The following is a 16,948-nucleotide window of genomic DNA, read 5'->3' on the forward strand; positions in this document are numbered from 1 at the left end:
ATGTTTTTTAAAGGTCTGGGGATACAGCTCAGTGGTAGGGTGCCCTGGGTTCAAACCCCAGCACCCACACACAAACAAAACTATAAACAGAATTACTGTGCCATATATGCCAGCAATTCTTCTGGGTATATACTAGGAAGAACTGAAAGCAGGATCTGAGACTTGCACACCCATGTGAAGAGCAGCACACTTCAGCAAACTGAAATGTGGAAGGAACTCAGGGTTCCCTCAAAGAATGAATGGGTTTTTTAAAAAGGACATATACATACCATGGATCATGGCTTAAAAAGGAAGGAAATTCTGATACGTGCTACAACACAGATGAACCTTGAGAATATTATGCAAAGTAAGCCAGTCACAGGACAGACACCATATGACTCCCCTTAGTAGGGTGCTAGAGTAGTCACACTCACAGAGACTGAGGTGGAAGGGGATGCCAGAGGCCGGGGGTGGGGTATGAGGAGTCAGTGTCTGGTGAGTAGGGTGCTTCAATTGGCAGGATGAAAGGCCTGGAGATGGATGGTGGTGATGGCCGCACGACCCGATGCATGTACCTAATGCCACTACCACCTACTTTTAAAAGGGTTAAGAAGATGCTGAGTTATATGTTAGCTTTAAAGTTCAGCACAATAAAAACAAAAGAAGCCAGCCCAGAGTACACACTGCATGATTTGATTCATAAGAAGTTTAAAACCTGATTGGTGCCGTCAGGCAGCACATGGCTCTGGGCGGGTCAATGGCCAGAGCATTCTGAGGACATTTGGGTTGCGATAATGCTATTTCTGGACCTGGCACTGCTAACCCAGTTGTGTTCACTTTGAGAAAAGTTGTTGTGCTGCACACTACCATGACTTGTATACTTTTCTGTATGCTATAGTTCAACAATATTTGTTTAAAAACACACACACACACACGAAAGAAGATCCAAATACAGGATAAGACAACAAATGAAGGACAGAAGAAGAGTGAGAGAGGAAGAAGGCAGAGGAACTTCTAACAGAAAACCCTCCACAAGTAAACACACAGTGGGGATAAGAGGTTCCTGGTAGCCCAGGCAAAGAGTGGAAGGAGCTGAGATTTGGAAAGGTCTCTACCCTGCCACTGAGCAGCAGGAGAAACAGACTTCTCTCGCTCGGCCCTAAGCGCTATGAAGTCTTTGCAGTTCTTGATATTATTCACATCCACAATGCAGAAACTTTCCCTGTGGGGCAGTTTGGGGGATGTGCCAGGGGCATGATGCCAAAGCACCATTCTGTCCAGGCATATGGCTTCTCAGGAGTTGGGTGGTGAGCCAGCTAGCTGAGGGGTTCAACTGGTCCTCTGACAGCCTACTTCCCTCCACTCTGCAGGGCTGTTATGAAATAAGATACATAGTCCCTGGGTTGGGGATACAGCTTAGTGGTAGAGTGCTTGCCTACAGGCACAAGGCCCTGCATCCCACCCCCAGCACCACACACACACACACACATACACACACACACAGAAAAGATACCTCCATCCCTAATACAGTGTCTGGAACAGAGTAGGACTCAACTGTTGATCCTCAACCTTCTCAATCCAAAGACAAAGCACAAAGAACTGAGGGGAAAAGACTCCTCCTTTCTAGAAAAATGTCCACGTGGGCTGCACCTGGTGGATGCCATCAATGCTTAGAGGGAAGTGTGTGTGTGTGTGTGTGTGTGTGTGTGAACATTTGTGCTTGTGTTCATATATCTGAGCATGTGTGCGCACAGTGTGCATGCGGGCTTGTGTGTGCAAGTGAGTGCACACATGGGAGGAATGTGTGAGTGAGGGGGTGCTTTGAAGTCGCTAGCACACAGTGCTGTGGCGCCAGGAGCTGTTCTGAGCACTGTACACGTGTCAACATCTAAGCTACTGAGCTTGGTGACTTTGGGATTATCACTGTCATCAACATCACCTTGACCAATAGCAAACTGAGAGGCAGAGGGATTTAAGAATGTACCCAAGTTCATTTTGCATATGGCAGGTCAAAGTTTGATCGCAGGGAGTCTGGCTGCAGGTGCGGAGAATGTCACCCACACTGCGTATCTACACCCACCATCCTCCCCGCAGCCCAGTGTTCCTGCCCTCTTTCCTCCTGTGTTTCCTCAGAGCAGATCCCAAGGACATGGGTCATCTGGGCCCCTGGCAGAAGTAGCAGAGGTGGCAATGCTGGCAAGAAGGCAAAGCTGCCACTTCCTGGGACTTGGTGGGTAAGTCCAGCTGCCCCACCCATCTGCCAGTGTGGGGACCAGGACCAGTCCACAGCCTTGGCATAGGGGTGGTCAGTGATGGCTGCCTGGGAAAAGCCAGTTCCAAGAGATCCAGGGCCCACCTTTAATAGCATCCTGGCCTGTCCATCAGCCCTAGAGTGGCCTGGGCTAGCCCTGAGGCCCAGAGCCCCTCCCCCCACTCACCCCACCCAGGGCCCGGTCCTCAGATACACTTGTTTATTTCCTATGATGCTGAAGCATTTTAAAATTATATATTTACAAGAGACTTCACATTCACATTTGAATTCCTAGCTTCTCTCTCAATTTTTTTTTTTTTTTTTTTTTTTATCTTTGGAGCTGGGGATGGAATGCAGGGCCTCACATATCCTAGGCAATTGATCTACCCATGAGCTGCACCCCAACCCCTGCAGTTTCTCTCAAAAAATCCACACATTGGGTGGCACCAGGTGTGTGTTACTAGCAGGCAACACAGGCAGAGCTCAGTGGCACCTTTCGATGGACACACACTTGCCATTTCACTGTTCCTTCGTGCTTCCTACTCAGCCTATGCCACACTCTTATTCTGCACAGCTTCATTGCACCTCTGCTACCCTGAGCCCCCGTGCACAGACTTCCCCTAAGGACCCTGGGGTCAGGATAAGTGGGACAAGGGTGCTGACCCACAGAAGGTAGAAATTTCTGTCATGACCAGAGACATCTGGTAGGTCTCAAATGAACAGGCAGAGAACAGACAGAGGAAATGCCCACAAACAGAGGGCAAGAGGGGTGGGGCTAGCCTGGCAATGCACCTGGGCACCTGCCTCCTGCCTCCCTCCCCACTCACACCCACGTGCCCTTCAGTTCAGTTCTGCCCACTACCTGAGCGTCTTCAATGTCTGTTGTCACAATGCCAGGCACACGCAGCATGACCCCCATTAGCACACCTGGTAGGAGGACATTTCTTTCTACCTGGTCCCCCACCCAGGGTTACTTCCCTCTCCCCACTGCACAAGTTGAGGAGAGCTGGACACAGAAGGGGGACCATCCCCATCCTAACTCCTGGGCTCAGATGACACCAGTGACTGAAGGCCACAGTTGAGCAAGATACACACGGAGGAAAAGAATTCCCAAATTCTCTCTATAGACTCATAAAGCTTGGGTAATTCCATCTAGCCTTTTGGCTTCAGTTAGGCCTTCCTGCTCTTTGTCCTGCTGCAGGATACCTGTCATCCATCTGTCCATCCACTTTTCTAACACTCCTGCACTGGTTCTTGGTCCTGTTCTTGGTGCAATTATCCCTACTTATCTCTGCAAAACCAAGACCCCCCATGGAAGACTGAAACTGTAGACAATGGAAACTCTATGCAGACTGACTATGATAAAGTTTAATTTATAAATTGGGCACATGAAGACGTTAACAATAACTAATAAAATAGAACAATTATGACAACATACGAGAATACAAGTGAAGAGAATGTGGTCTCCTTCCCCTGGCTGGCACATGGGTGCGCGCAGGCTGGCTCTCAGATTATCTATTCTCTCTCTCTCTATCTATCTATGTATTGCACAAGGGCGTGCGAGGGTGCTCTATCTATTCTTTCTCTATCTATATCTACATCTATCTATCTATCTATCTATATATACATAAAATCTTATTGTACTTTAACCTTTTCACTTGAAGGAAGTGAATATCCAAATTATCAGCATCACTACCCTGGCACTTTGGGGCCATTATTAAATAAGGGTCACTTGAATACCAAGACAGTTGATCTGATAACCAAAATGGTTACTAACTAACAGGTAAGTCGGGTATACAGTGTGGATACTCTGGACAAAGGGATGATTCAGGACAGAGAGGAATGATATTGAGATTTCATCATGATACTCTGAACGGTGCATAATGTAAAAAACATGAATTTGTTTATTTCTGGAATTTTCCACTTAATATTTTCAGACTGTAGTTGACTCCAGGTAACTGAGCCTGTGGAAAGTGAAACTGTGGACAAGGAGGGACTATTGTACTAAAGGGATTCGGACCTATCCCAAGGGCTGAAAACAAACCCCACCATGGCCTCCTCTGCTGAAAACACTTTGCTGTCTGCTCCTGTGCTTAGGATAAAGTCTAACTGGGCAGGCAGGAAGGCCCTGCCCCTGCTGGCCTCCACCAACCTCTGGGGTGCAGAACACGGGCCAGCCTAAGTGTTCATACAGCACCCAGTCCTCATACCTCCCCTACCACCCTTGAAAGGCAGCCATCTGAGGAGCCTAGGAGGGAGAGCTCATTTCACCTCAGCCTTCCAAGACACTTCCTTCCCAGCTGCCCCCCTGCTGGACGCATCTTGCACTCAGGCTTCTGGCCAGCACTCCCACCCCCACAGCCCTGCCCACTTCTCCCCTTGCCATGGTCTCTTTGGCTAAGCCTGGCAGGACACAGCCCTGTGACGCTGAACTCCCTCAGCCCTCCTGGCACATTTTGGAAGTGGAGCCTTGCCAAGAACCCATTCCAGTAGGTTTGTAGGCTCCCTGGAAACCCAGCCAGCATGCAGGTTCCTCGAGATCCCAGCCCACACTGTTCACAGACTGCTGGCTCTGCTACTGGGGAGGAAGCTGGCAGAGGCTGCTTCTCCTCCTGATGAACCTGCTGCAGGCTCAGAGCCCGGCAGGCCTCCTCCTCTGACAGCTGCTCCTGGCAGAGCCTAGCCACATGTCCCTCAAGTACTCCTCTCTTCCAGAATCTGAAGTAGGAACAGGAAGCCACAGACCTGGCTGTTTGCTGGCTCACGTCTCCATCCTGGGCAGCCTGGGATGGAGCCATCAACCAATCTCTCTGAGCTCTGGTCTCTGCCACTTTATGGGGTCCAGCAGCCACAGGTGAGCGTACCAAACCGGCAGACAGAAACATGATGGCATCCTCCCTTCCCTCAAAGGCCCACCCCAGGAGGCAGGCACTGGCCAGAGTCCCGCCCCCAGGCCCCAGCAGGAAAGGGAGGCTGCTGGGATTCCCTACTGGAGCTGATCCTAGCTGAGTCAGCACGTTGGCGTGGCTATTCTGCCTGCTTTTGGCTCTTTCTAGCAGAAGAGAAGGCTACAGTCAGGGACAAGGAACAGAGGCAATTTCAGAATTCTCTTCAGAGATTCACAAACTTAAGAAATTCAGTTTCTCTCATGGTTCCAGTGCTTCCTGCTGTTTGGTTCCTTGACACCTGCCTTACTCTTCGCATCCACCCCACCCCCACCCCCAGTCCATCCAGGCAGGGCCGGATGGTTCAATTGACTATCCCTGGTCACTCCCACTGGCCCTGCTCTCCAGAACAGCCTCTGACCTGCCAGCCCTGGGGGTTGTAAACATGAATTCCACCTAGGCCTTGAGGCTGAAAACCCTTCCCTGCGTACCCGAAACCCATCCAAGCCTGGAGAAACAGCTGAAGGCTAACTGATTTTGCCAGTGGGGTGGGGGGAAGCGGGGAAGTGGGCTGTACTGAGCTGATCCGGGTAAGCCCCGGGGCAAAAGGATTCTCTTCTGGGGTGATGGCCTTCCTGAGGCCCAGAAAGGCAGATGGGTGTGCCATACACTTGGAGTCATAGCCTGGAACTCACCTCCTGCTGGGTCCCCTTGGAAGTGGGGGATGGGAAGGGATCTTTTGCAAGCCCCTCCCAGCCTCGGCTTCCCCATCTCTGCACGCAGGTCGCCCACCCTAGAAAGGAGGCTTGAGGGGGAATCCCGAGCTCTGCCTCCACCCTCGGACACGCACTTCCCCCGACCTCCGAGAACGGTCCACGGCCACCAGGCAGTACTCCCACAGCTCCCCGCCGAACCCCACAAGACGCATGCGCGATGCAATCCGGCCCCCTAGACGCCGCTGCCCCCAGGAATCCCGCACCCGGCCCGGCCCCTACCTGGGGCCGCTGGCGCGCAACAGGCGGGCAGACGGCAAGGCGGCCGCGGGCAGGCGCGGCACCGGGAGAAGGCCCGCGCGGCCGGCATCAGGCCCATGGCGCGCCCGGGCGCGGCGGCGCGGCGGCGGCTGGAATGCCCGGCACGCGCGCAGGTAGCGTCTTGCCCGCTCGCCCCGGCCAGCGCCGCCCCGGGCTTCGACCCTGCGGCGAGGGAGGGCGCCCGGTCTGCGAGTGCCTGGTCTGCCACGCCTGGAGTCGGCCGGGCAAGATCTGCAGTTTCTAAACGCTGACCCCTTCTTCCTTGCGCACCGAGTTATTAAGCATCCCGGGAACGCAGTGACTCCCAGTGATCGGTCACTTCCTCTTTGCTCAGGACCTGCTTTGGGAGCACCCACTCAGGCTTCAGCCTGGGAGGCAGGTGGTACAGGTGGAGCAATCGAGGTCCAGAAAGGTTAGGCAACTGGTCTCAGTCACACAGCCAGGAGGGTGATGCCGGCTTCAGTGGGCGGGAGCCCTGGGCACCCGGCTCCTGTCCAGAGGTCAGCACTGTGCCAGAGACAGTGGTTTCGACTTAACCTACTTTTCTTCCTGAGTACCTCTGAGATGTATCAACATCCGCATTTTACAGAAGCAGCAGCTGAGGCTCAGAGAGGCTTGGAGATTTGCCTGAGGTCACACAGCTGATAGGTGACAGATCTTCATTCATACCTCAGTTGTCTTTCTGCAAAGCCTATGTTCCTCTCAAGATAGGATTCTTAGAAGAACCCACAATTTCCAGCTTCCTATTTCCAAAGTGTGAGGACCTGGGAGAGTTTGGAGAGGGTAAAGACCAACGTGGGCACACAGCCTCAGACCTAAACCAGGAGGGAAAGTGGACAGAGAAGCAAGGTTGCGGCTGTGTGACAACAGCCAGAAGAGATGGAGGTACCAGGGGCTGTGGGCAGAATTCTCAAGGGAGGAACTCAGGGGAGCCCTGAGCCTGGAATAGGCTGGGGGCCCATCTTCAAGCTGGGTCATGCTTCTTGCTCATACTTGGTCTAGGATGTCACTGCAGGCAAAATGTAAGGAGTGCTCCAAACCCCAGTCACCAAGGTAAATGTTTTTCTAGTTGTAGATGGACAATATCTTTCCTTATTTATTTATTTTTCAGTAGTGCTGAGGATAGAACCCAGTGCCTCACATGTGCCAGGCAAGTGCTCTACCACTGAGCCATAGCCCCAGCCCCAAAATAAATATTTGTAGGAACAAGAATTAATGCAGCTGGGTGCAGGTGGCACATGCCTCTAACCCTAGCAACTCAGAAGGCTGAGGCAGAAGAATGGCAAGTTCCAGGCAAAAGTTCCTCAGCAAACCTGATGAGACTGTCTCAAAATAAAGTAAAAAGGGCTAAGGGCAGGAGAGAAAGCTCAGCTGTACAGCACCACAACCTAAAAAAGAAAGAAAGGAAGAGAAGAGAGAAAAAAAGAAAGAAGATGCAAAAAAAAAAAATCCGTGAACAAATGATCAAAATGCTAAATGAAGGCAGAATCAGCCCCTTCACATGAACCTTGAAATTGGCTCCCTCACCTGACCCTTATCCCACCCATATAGCCTTTTGTTACAAATTTGGATATTTTGTTTATCATGATGTGGTCAGATGAGTAAAGGGCCCCCCAAGGTGTCTATGTCCTAATTCCTGAAAGTGGCTATGTTATCTTACACAGGAAGAGATTGGCAGATGGGATGAGGTTAACGATGGAGAGGTCATACTGCATCGTCTAGGTGCACTGTAGGGCCTTTCTGAAAAGGAAGAAGGAAATTGAACTACAGAATCAGAGAAGGTGACCACAGAAGCAGAGACCTGAGCTGTGAGGTCACAGGAGCAGTAAGGCTACAGACAAGCAGCACTGAAAGTTACAGAAGGTACAAAGGGCAAGGGACAGATTGTCCCCTGCAGCCCTCAGAACCCAGGCCTACCCTTACCCGGATTTTAGCCTCAGAGGCCTCTGTTCTGACTTCTTTCTTCCACCAAATTTATAAGAAAATAACTTTATGTTGTTTTAAGCTGCTAAATTGGTGGCAAAGAGCAGCAACAAGAACCTAATACAATGTGTTTTTTTTTTTTTTGCATTACTTTTCATTTATAAAAAAATCACAATAAAATATTTATCATGATTATAGGGTTTGTTGAAGCCCCCTTAAATTCTGTGCCCAAAGACAAGGAGGCTCCTAGTCCCAGTCCTGATGCTAAGTGTGGGGGTGGAGGCTAAAGTCCTCCTAAGCCATGGAGGTGGGGGTGGGGTGATGCTCAATTTTCTGTCTTCAGGTCAACAGGAAGGTGGGAAAGGTAGTTCATAGTGCCAGAGGACCTAAGTCAACGAATGTCCTGTCCTGAAAACCCTGGGGGTTCCTCCAGCCCAGGGACCCACTGGATCTAAACAGCCCTGTCCACACTGAAAAGAACTGTCCCAGGGCTCTGTAGAGGTACCTACCTATTCCGGGGACAGGTGGGACCCTCTCATGTGTGTTGAGAGGCTCTAGTGCTAATTTGCTTTCTCCTCTCTGAGCCTCAGTTTCCCCTGCAGCCCAGCCCAGGCTCCCCAGTGGATAGAAGTCTGCAGCTGCCGCCCATCCAGAAGGCGTTCATGGGCACGGCCTGAGGAGCCCCAGGTGAAGCCCTGGCCCTGCCACACCTGGCGCACATGGGGGTTGGTTCTAGGCTGTGGTAGCTGTTGAGGCGGATGCTCAGAGGGTGTCCTGGAATTGATCCCTTAGAGCATGGCTGGGGAGCTCAGGGCCTGAGGGTCTGTCCCCTCGCATGAACAACCTGATGACAAGTGACAACTTCAGCTTGGATGGTCCTCATCTCGGAAGCCTGGTTTGGGGCCCAGGACATCAGGAAAAGTCTCTGCCCTCAGTCTTAATTCCTCCTCCCCCTGCACGGTGGAGGCTGCTGCGCTCTGAGGTCTGCCTGGAAACAGCGTCTCAGGACAGGCTCCAACCAGAGGAGGTTGCGCCTGCTCCCTGCCCTCCAGTGTGCCGCCATGCAGTCACTGAACCCCTCTGTGTGTGAGCCTCTCTGCCCTCTCCAGTGTACATCAAACCCCAGACAAGAGCACCCAGCTCTGGGGCCACGGCTTCCTCCCTCTTCTGGATGTTTCTCTCCTCAGGGATCCAAGCTCACAGGCTCCTGGGGTCCTTGCAGGGGAGAAGCCTTGAGGAACACAGGGAAGGATCTCAGGGGTGCTGTGAACCCATCCCTACACCCAGAAGAGAATAAATCAGCTCTAAGCCTAGACAAGGTCCAAGACCTGTGAGGGCATCTCTTCACCTGGCATGTGAAACCCAAGGGCCTATTAGAACGGACAGTGTACCAGAACCAGGCTCAAGTACTGCTTCTGCTGGTTTAGTGAGGTGATGTCCAGTCTCCGGCCTGCTGGCCTGGCTGGTTGACATTCACAGAAACTGGACACCAGACTATCTTCTTGAGCCTCCAGCAGAGCTAGAATATGGAACAAACAGCACTGGGTGGAAGTGGTCCACTAGGAACTCCACCGTAGCCAACCTGGCCTGGGGCCATTGACCTTTCACTCTGAATTTGATTGTACCTCCAGGGTTTCCACTTGGAGATGTCATTCCAAAAATGATGACCACTATAACAGGGTTGCTTTGTGTCCCTCCAGACTGACCAAGGCTGGAATTTTCCCCATGTCAACTGTCCTGCCATATGGCCTCAGGGAGCTGCATTTGTCCCCTTTCCCGCCTCTGTTGATGTCTGAGGAATCTGAGAGCAACAAAGTTGGCTCCTGGAAGTCAGAGGAAAGTGCCCAGGGGCTCTGTGTGGAAGGACTCTGCACAGCCTGGCTTGGGCAGCGTCCCTCTCAGGATCTCCCAAGGCCTGCTCTCTGGGCTCTCCTCCTCCTCCCCAGCACAGAGCAGCCACTTTGAGCAGGGACACCCTTCCTCATCAAGACCCCTTACCCCAGGATGGCCCTTTACCCCTGGACTGCCCCATTTACCCAGCTCTGTGCTGCCATCTGCAAAGGTTGTGACAGCGGCTCCTGGGCTTTGGTAGGCAAGGCCAGGAGGCCTATCAGTGGGACAGTTGCCACGTCACTAGTTATCAGACGCTCACCCTGGCCCCACAAATTCCTGCGTCCAGCTGCCCACTAAGCGTCTCCATTGGTTCAATGACTCACAGACACCTCAAACTCCAACGTGTCCAAACAAAGCCAGGGTCTTGCTCTCCAACCCTCTCCACGCTGAGTTTCCTTCTTGCTGTCTCCGGGCACTGTCCGTCAGACACCGTGAGTCAGTGTTCGCCTGCCCCCATCTCACACCCACATCCAGGGGATCTTATCAGTCCTACTCTCAAAAAGAGATTTGAAATCTGATCACTTTCACCGCTCACAACCACAGTGAGAACACGCACCTCTTTTGCCTGGATTACTGCAAATATGCGTCCGGCTTCCTCTAGTACCTCTCTGGTCAGCATATCAGATCCTAACATTCCAAAGCTCTCCAATACCCCTCTCCTCATTTTCCTCAAGGGTAGAAACCAAAGTCCTGACAGGGGCCCAGGAGGCCTCTGCCATTTAGTTCCCATCCGGTCCCTCCCTCCCTCCCTCCAGCCTAGCCACCTCTGTGATGGTTCCAGACCACATCAAATATTCTGCTTCTGCCAGGGCTCTGGCCTCTGTCTGGCAGGCTTCCACCAGACGTCCTCCCGAGTCACTCTCTCACTTCTCGCAACACTTTTCGTGAACAATGAGACACCACCTCTTCCCACGAGGATGGCTACTATCAAAAAAAAGAAAACTGGAAGAAACTGGAAGCCTCCTGCACAGCTGGTGGGGACATAAAACGATGCAGCCACTGTGGACAGTGGTAGGGCGGTCCCTCAAAAAACTATCCAGAGCAAAATGAACCCTAATATCATGTGTAATTAAAAAATAAGTAATAAACATTCATTTTAAAAATTCAACAGAAGTAGCAACCCCACTTCTAGGTATAAGAATTAAAAGCAGGGACTAGAAGACATATCTGTACACTCATGTTCATGGCAGCATCATGCCTAGTAGTCAAATGGTAGAAGCAACCCAGGAGACCAACAGACACATGCATAAACAAACTAGTAGATAACATTTAATGGAATGTTATTCAGCCTTAAAAAGGAAGGAAATTCTGACATATGCTACAACATGGATGAACCTTAAGGGCATCAGACTAAAAGAAATAAGCCAGTCATAAAAGGACAAATACTACATGATTCCACTTAAATGTGTAGTCACAGTCACAAGAGACAGAAAGCATAATGACAGTTGTCAAGAGTTGGTAGGAGGAAAGAAGCACCTGGGAGTTACTGTTTTTTTGTTTTTGGTAATTGAGCCCAGGGGTGCTAAACCACTGAGCCACATGCCCAGCCCACATGCCCAGCACCCTCCCCCCTTACATATTTAGAGACAAGTTCCCGCTAAGTTGCTAAGGCTGGCTTCAAACTTGCAATCCACCTGCCTCATCCTCCTAAACTGCTGGGATTACAGGCATGCACCCCACACCCAGCAGGAGTTTTTGTTTAACAGGTACAGAGTTTCAGTTTGGGATGATGAACTGTTCCGGGTTTGGATGGTAGTGATGGCTGCACAGCACTGTAAATGCACTTAACGGCATTGAACTGTACATTTAAACGTTGTTAAAATGGTATGTTTTATGTTGTGAATAATTTACCCCAATAAAAAAATAAAATAGAAGATGCACAACAAGCTAAAAATTTTAAAAGGCCTGAACATCCCTCTCTCATTAGGGCCCATCCTTGCCATTGTTTATTTAGATTTTCCCACAGCATTCACTATCTCCTAACAACAGAGCAGTCCTCAAAATGTGGTTCCCAGACCAGCATCCTCAGCGACACCAGAGAACGTTAGCAACACAGACTCTAGGGTTGCACCCAGGTGAGTCAGCCAGTCAGGGAGTGGGACCAGCAGTTGATTTTTATAAGCCTTTCTCTGGACGATTCTGATGCTAGTTAACCTTGGAGAACCACTGCTCCAACTTGCCATGGGATCTCCTTTCCTTGTTATTATCTCTCTGGGGGAAGAACTGGAACCTTGGTTTTCTTCCCTGCCGTGTGGCCTGCCTCTGTGTGGCAGATGTTCACCAAGTATTTGAGTGAATGACGACTCTTTAGTCCTGAGAGAGGGCTGAGCACTGGGCACCACTTTTTCTCTTAACACTCGTGACATTCCTATAAAGATTAGATTCCCATTTTGTAAGCAAGGACACTGTGCAATCTGGATGCATTTTGTGTTCTTGTCTAATTGCTAGAATTCCCAGTACAATACTGACTGGATCTAGTGAAGGCAAGAGTCCTTGCCTTGTTTCTGATCTTAGAAGAAAAGCAATTCGTCTTCCTCTATGAAGTATGCGCTATCTGTGGGGATTTTGTAGATGCCCTTTATCAGGTTAAACTCCCTTTTATTCTGAGTGTGCTTGCTTTTATCAAATGCTTTTTCTTTAAAAAAATTTTTTTGTAGTTGTAGATGGACAGCATACCTTTATTTTATTTGTTTATTTTTATGTGGTGCTAGGGATTGAACCCCATGCCTCACATGTGCTAGGCAAGCGCTCTGTCTCTGAGCTATAACCCCAGCCCTCAAATGCTTTTTCTGAATCTACTGAGATGTTCATGTGATTTTTCTTTTTTTTTTGGTACCAGAGATTGAACCAGGTTTTTCCTTTTATGTTGAGGCACAGTCTCCCTAAGTTGCTCAGGGGCTCACTAAGTTGCTGGGGCTGTCTTTGAACTTGTGGTCCTCTTGCCTCAGCCTCCCAAGCCACTGGGGTGTTCATGTGATTTTTGACCTTTATTCTACTGATGTATTACGCTAATTGATTTTCAGATTCTTTAAGTCACTCTTCCATTCCTGGGATAAATATCACTTGGTCATGGTGTATAATTGTTTTACAGATTACTGGATTCGGTGTGTATAAGGTCCTTGCTTAGCATCTGGATGGCCATCTTAAGTGACAACCGCCATTTTAAGGAAAAAGTTTTGCTTTCCCACCCAAGGTCCTTTCTGAGAAAGGTTCACCACTCCCTCAAACCAACCCAACCCTTAACAGCCCACATCAGGATCCACCGGCTCTGATTCCTGAGCCTCTTCCATAAAAGTCCCAGAACTCAAGCCTGTTTTGCCTCTCTCTCCTATAGAGAGATGGCCTTTATTTGTCACCTCTGACAAATAAACTCGTGTGTATCTCTGCCAGTCTCCGTCTTTCATTTCTCACTTTCCCACCTCTCGTTCCTCACTTTCCCTTCAGTGTGTTAGTGTTTGGTGGAGGACTTTCCCTCTGAATCCTGAAGACAGATTGGCCCTCCAGCAATGATTCTCTGTTCTGCTGCACTATCCACCTTTGGCAATGCTGTCTTGTATTCCAGATTATAACATACACAAAACCACTCTGTACTGGACTTCCCCTCCAGGTACTGTTCCATTCCTCTTTCCCTTTATAGTAAATGGCTTGAAAGAGTTGGTCATGCTCACACTCCCATTCCCTGTACTGCCAGCACTCCAACAAAGCCACCTGGTGTGATCAAGTCACCAATGAGCAGGCTCAGCCTGGGCCCTCCTCTAGGTGATCTATCAGCAGTACTCATCCAGCCTCAGGGCTTCAGATTCTATCTGTGTGCCAGCAGGCCCCCAAGTTCTCCCTCCCACCTAGTCCTCTCTCCTGATCCCTACACTTAAATGTAACTGCTTATTTGACTTTCAAACTTAACCATCTACTAAGTAGCCCAAACGAAGCCCCAATCTTCCTTCCAAACAACTGTCCTTCCTGTAATCCTGTTCATGGCCAATCCATCTTTCCAGTTGCTTAGATCAAAAGGCTTTAGAATTACCAATGATTTCTCTCATTCAATCTCTACAGACCATACTAGCCTGGCAAAGCTACCAGTTCTACCTTCAAAATAAACCACAATAAACTAGGAATTCATTTATAGTTATCCTGTGGTATCAAGAATTTGTTCCAGGAGCCCCCACAGAGAGCAAAGTCCACAGAAGCTCAAATCCCTTATATAAAAATGGCATAGTGTTTGCATAGAACCACACAATCTTCCCACACACTTTAGATCATTTCTAGATTACTTGTAATGCCTAATAAAATGCAAAAGCTAAATAAATAGTTGTTATACTATATATTTTAGGAAGTAATGACAATAAAAAAGACTGTGTGTGTTCAAGACAGACACATTTTTTCTCTCTCTCTCTCTCTCTCAAATGTTTGCAATCCCCGGTTGAACCTGCAGATCCAGATTCAGCTGTACTTCCTATCACCACCACAGTCCAGGGCACGCTGCCTTCACCTCTCACCTGCATCGTTGGGTATGGAATTCCTAACTGGTCTCCAGGTTCTTCTCTGGCCCTCCCTTCACTTATTCTCAACACAGCAGCCAAAGGGATCTTGTCAGGCTCTGACACTTCTCTGTCCAAAATGCTGGGGTGCAATCACTGTGCCATGAGGACAAGTCCCTTTCCCTCCCTGGCCACCCTCCTCTTCTCACCCCTTCATCCATTCTGCTCCAGTGACCTGGTCCCCTTGCTGCTCTTCAGTACGGACCCCTCTGCCGTGCTGTTATCTCCTTTACTCGGACGGAGGTCATTAAACTCCAACCGCCACCCTCCACTACACTCAGCCCATCTGGTCTACAGACAGATTTGCTTAGTTTTCTTATCACCCATCTCCTCAACTAGAATCTGAGTGCCCAAGAGGACCCGTCTTGCTGCTCACAATATTGCCCCAACACTTAGAACATGTTTTTTTTTTGTTGTTGGTTGTTCAAAACATTACATAGTTCTTGACATATCATATTTCACATTTTGATTCAAGTGGGTTATGAACTCCCATTTTTACCCTGCATACAGATTGCAGAATCACATCAGTTACACTTCCATTGATTTACATATTGCCATACTAGTGTCTGTTGTATTCTGCTGCCTTTCCTATCCTCTACTATCCCCCCTCCCCTCCCCTCCCCTCCCCTCTTCTATCTCTACCCCATCTACTGTAATTCATTTCTCCCCCTTGTATTATTTTTCCCTTTCACCTCACTTCCTCTTGTATGTAATTTTGTATAACCCTAAGGGTCTCCTTCCATTTCCATGCAATTTCCCTTCCCTCTCGCTTTCCCTCCCACCTCTATCCCTATTTAATGTTAATCTTCTTCTCATGCTCTTCATCCCTACTCTGACTTAGAACATGTTTGAGAAAATAAAAGACTGGCTAAATGAGTGAGTGGATGAATGAATGAATGAATGAATGCACCTGAGACCTTCCAAGTAGGCCACCCCAGGGTGAGCCATCAGCAATGACAGCTGCCTGCCTTGTGGGGACGGCCAGGCTTTCCAATCTGTAGCTCACATGCTGCCTACTGGAGTCCCTCAGTGGTGGCTGCGGCGCCCCAGAGCAAACATGTCTGAAAGGGCTTGCTGATTCCCTTATGAAACAGAAGAGAAGGACTGACCCTCTAAGCCTCCTTTCCAGGAGACCCAGGTTAACAACGGCTCTGCCAGGAAACCTTCCCAGGCTGACTGAGCCCACCTGCGAGCATCATGCTTGCCCAGACATGTCTGGCATTTGCGGGCTCCTGGCACTTCTTTGTTTCCTCTGTATTTCTGGTAGAAGGGAGATAAAGTGCTTTTGATGACAGTCCCTGTTTAATGCCACAAATCAGTCCTTCAGCACAAAGCCTGGAGACAAATGGCGGGCCCCAAGGCAGTGGTGAGGCTGGGTTCTACCTGGGATTCTGCCAATGGTCCCCATCCCGAGCAAGTAGAGAGATGGATGTGTGGGTGGGGAACCAGGCCCACTGAGCTGAACCACCAAGCACAGGTAGAACTGTGTGAGGGTGTCCCTCTGATTGCTGCTCGTGGACATGCTGCTGGGGATAACAAGCATGGTCTTTGAGGTCAGAACTGCCACCTGCCCGCTCCCTTACTGGCCATGTCATCTTTAACAAATTACTTAGACTCTTTGTTATTTCTTCTCTATTTTTCTTTTTATCTTTTAACATAGTGAAATATATGCACATCCAGAAAAGTACTTAAAGTATAAATATACAGATTAATATCATTATTGCAAAATGAACACCTGCATAACTCTACCAAAGTCAAGCAATGAATATCCCAGAAACCGTATTCCCCTCCCCCACTCTTAACCTCCTCCCTCCTCCCTACCATCCTGGGTTTTAAGGCTTTAAGGCATTTATTTCTTTGCTTTGTATTTTTGTGATGAATTTTTGCTATAAATTTGATATAACTGGAATAATAAAGCATATTATTTTTCGGTTTATCTGGCTTCCTGAGTTCCACATCATTTTAAAGGATCATGCATGTTGTTAGGTGGAGCAATTCTTTCACATTGTGGAATTTCCCAAGTAGTTATTTATTTCCCATTGGAGTTATTTATTCATAGTACTGTTGCTGGGCATTTGGGTTAGTGTCAGGCTATTAAAGTATGATTGCCATGAACATCTTATGTGTTCTGAGCACATCAGCTATTCCTGAAGCTGTACATACATTTCTATATAGGACATGCCTCCTAGTGGAACTTCTGGGACCCCCGCAGGCAACAGCATCAACTTTACCAGGTATGCCAAACAATTTCCCCAGTAATATATGCAAGACTCTGTACCCCCTCTAACTTCATCACCACTTGGAACTTTCTTTTTCATTTAGTCATTCTGGTGGTGAGCAGATGAACCATGTTGTAGTTTAATTTGCATTTCTCTGATAATCAATGTGGTTGCACACCACTGACCATGACCATGGTCATGACTGCTTTTTTTACAAAGTGCCCAT

General features: G+C 49.1%; 1 protein-coding gene across 11 annotated transcripts in view; it reads right to left on the bottom strand.

The window, feature by feature from the left end:
* The window catches only part of ARHGAP22 (Rho GTPase activating protein 22), a 203,639-nt gene that overhangs the window by 23,287 nt on the left and 163,404 nt on the right, over positions 1–16,948 (bottom strand). The gene's annotated exons all lie outside the window — the stretch shown is intronic.

The sequence above is a fragment of the Spermophilus citellus genome (genome assembly GCF_964194105.1).
Source record: "Spermophilus citellus genome assembly, chromosome: 15".
Taxonomy (NCBI): Eukaryota; Metazoa; Chordata; class Mammalia; order Rodentia; family Sciuridae; genus Spermophilus; species Spermophilus citellus.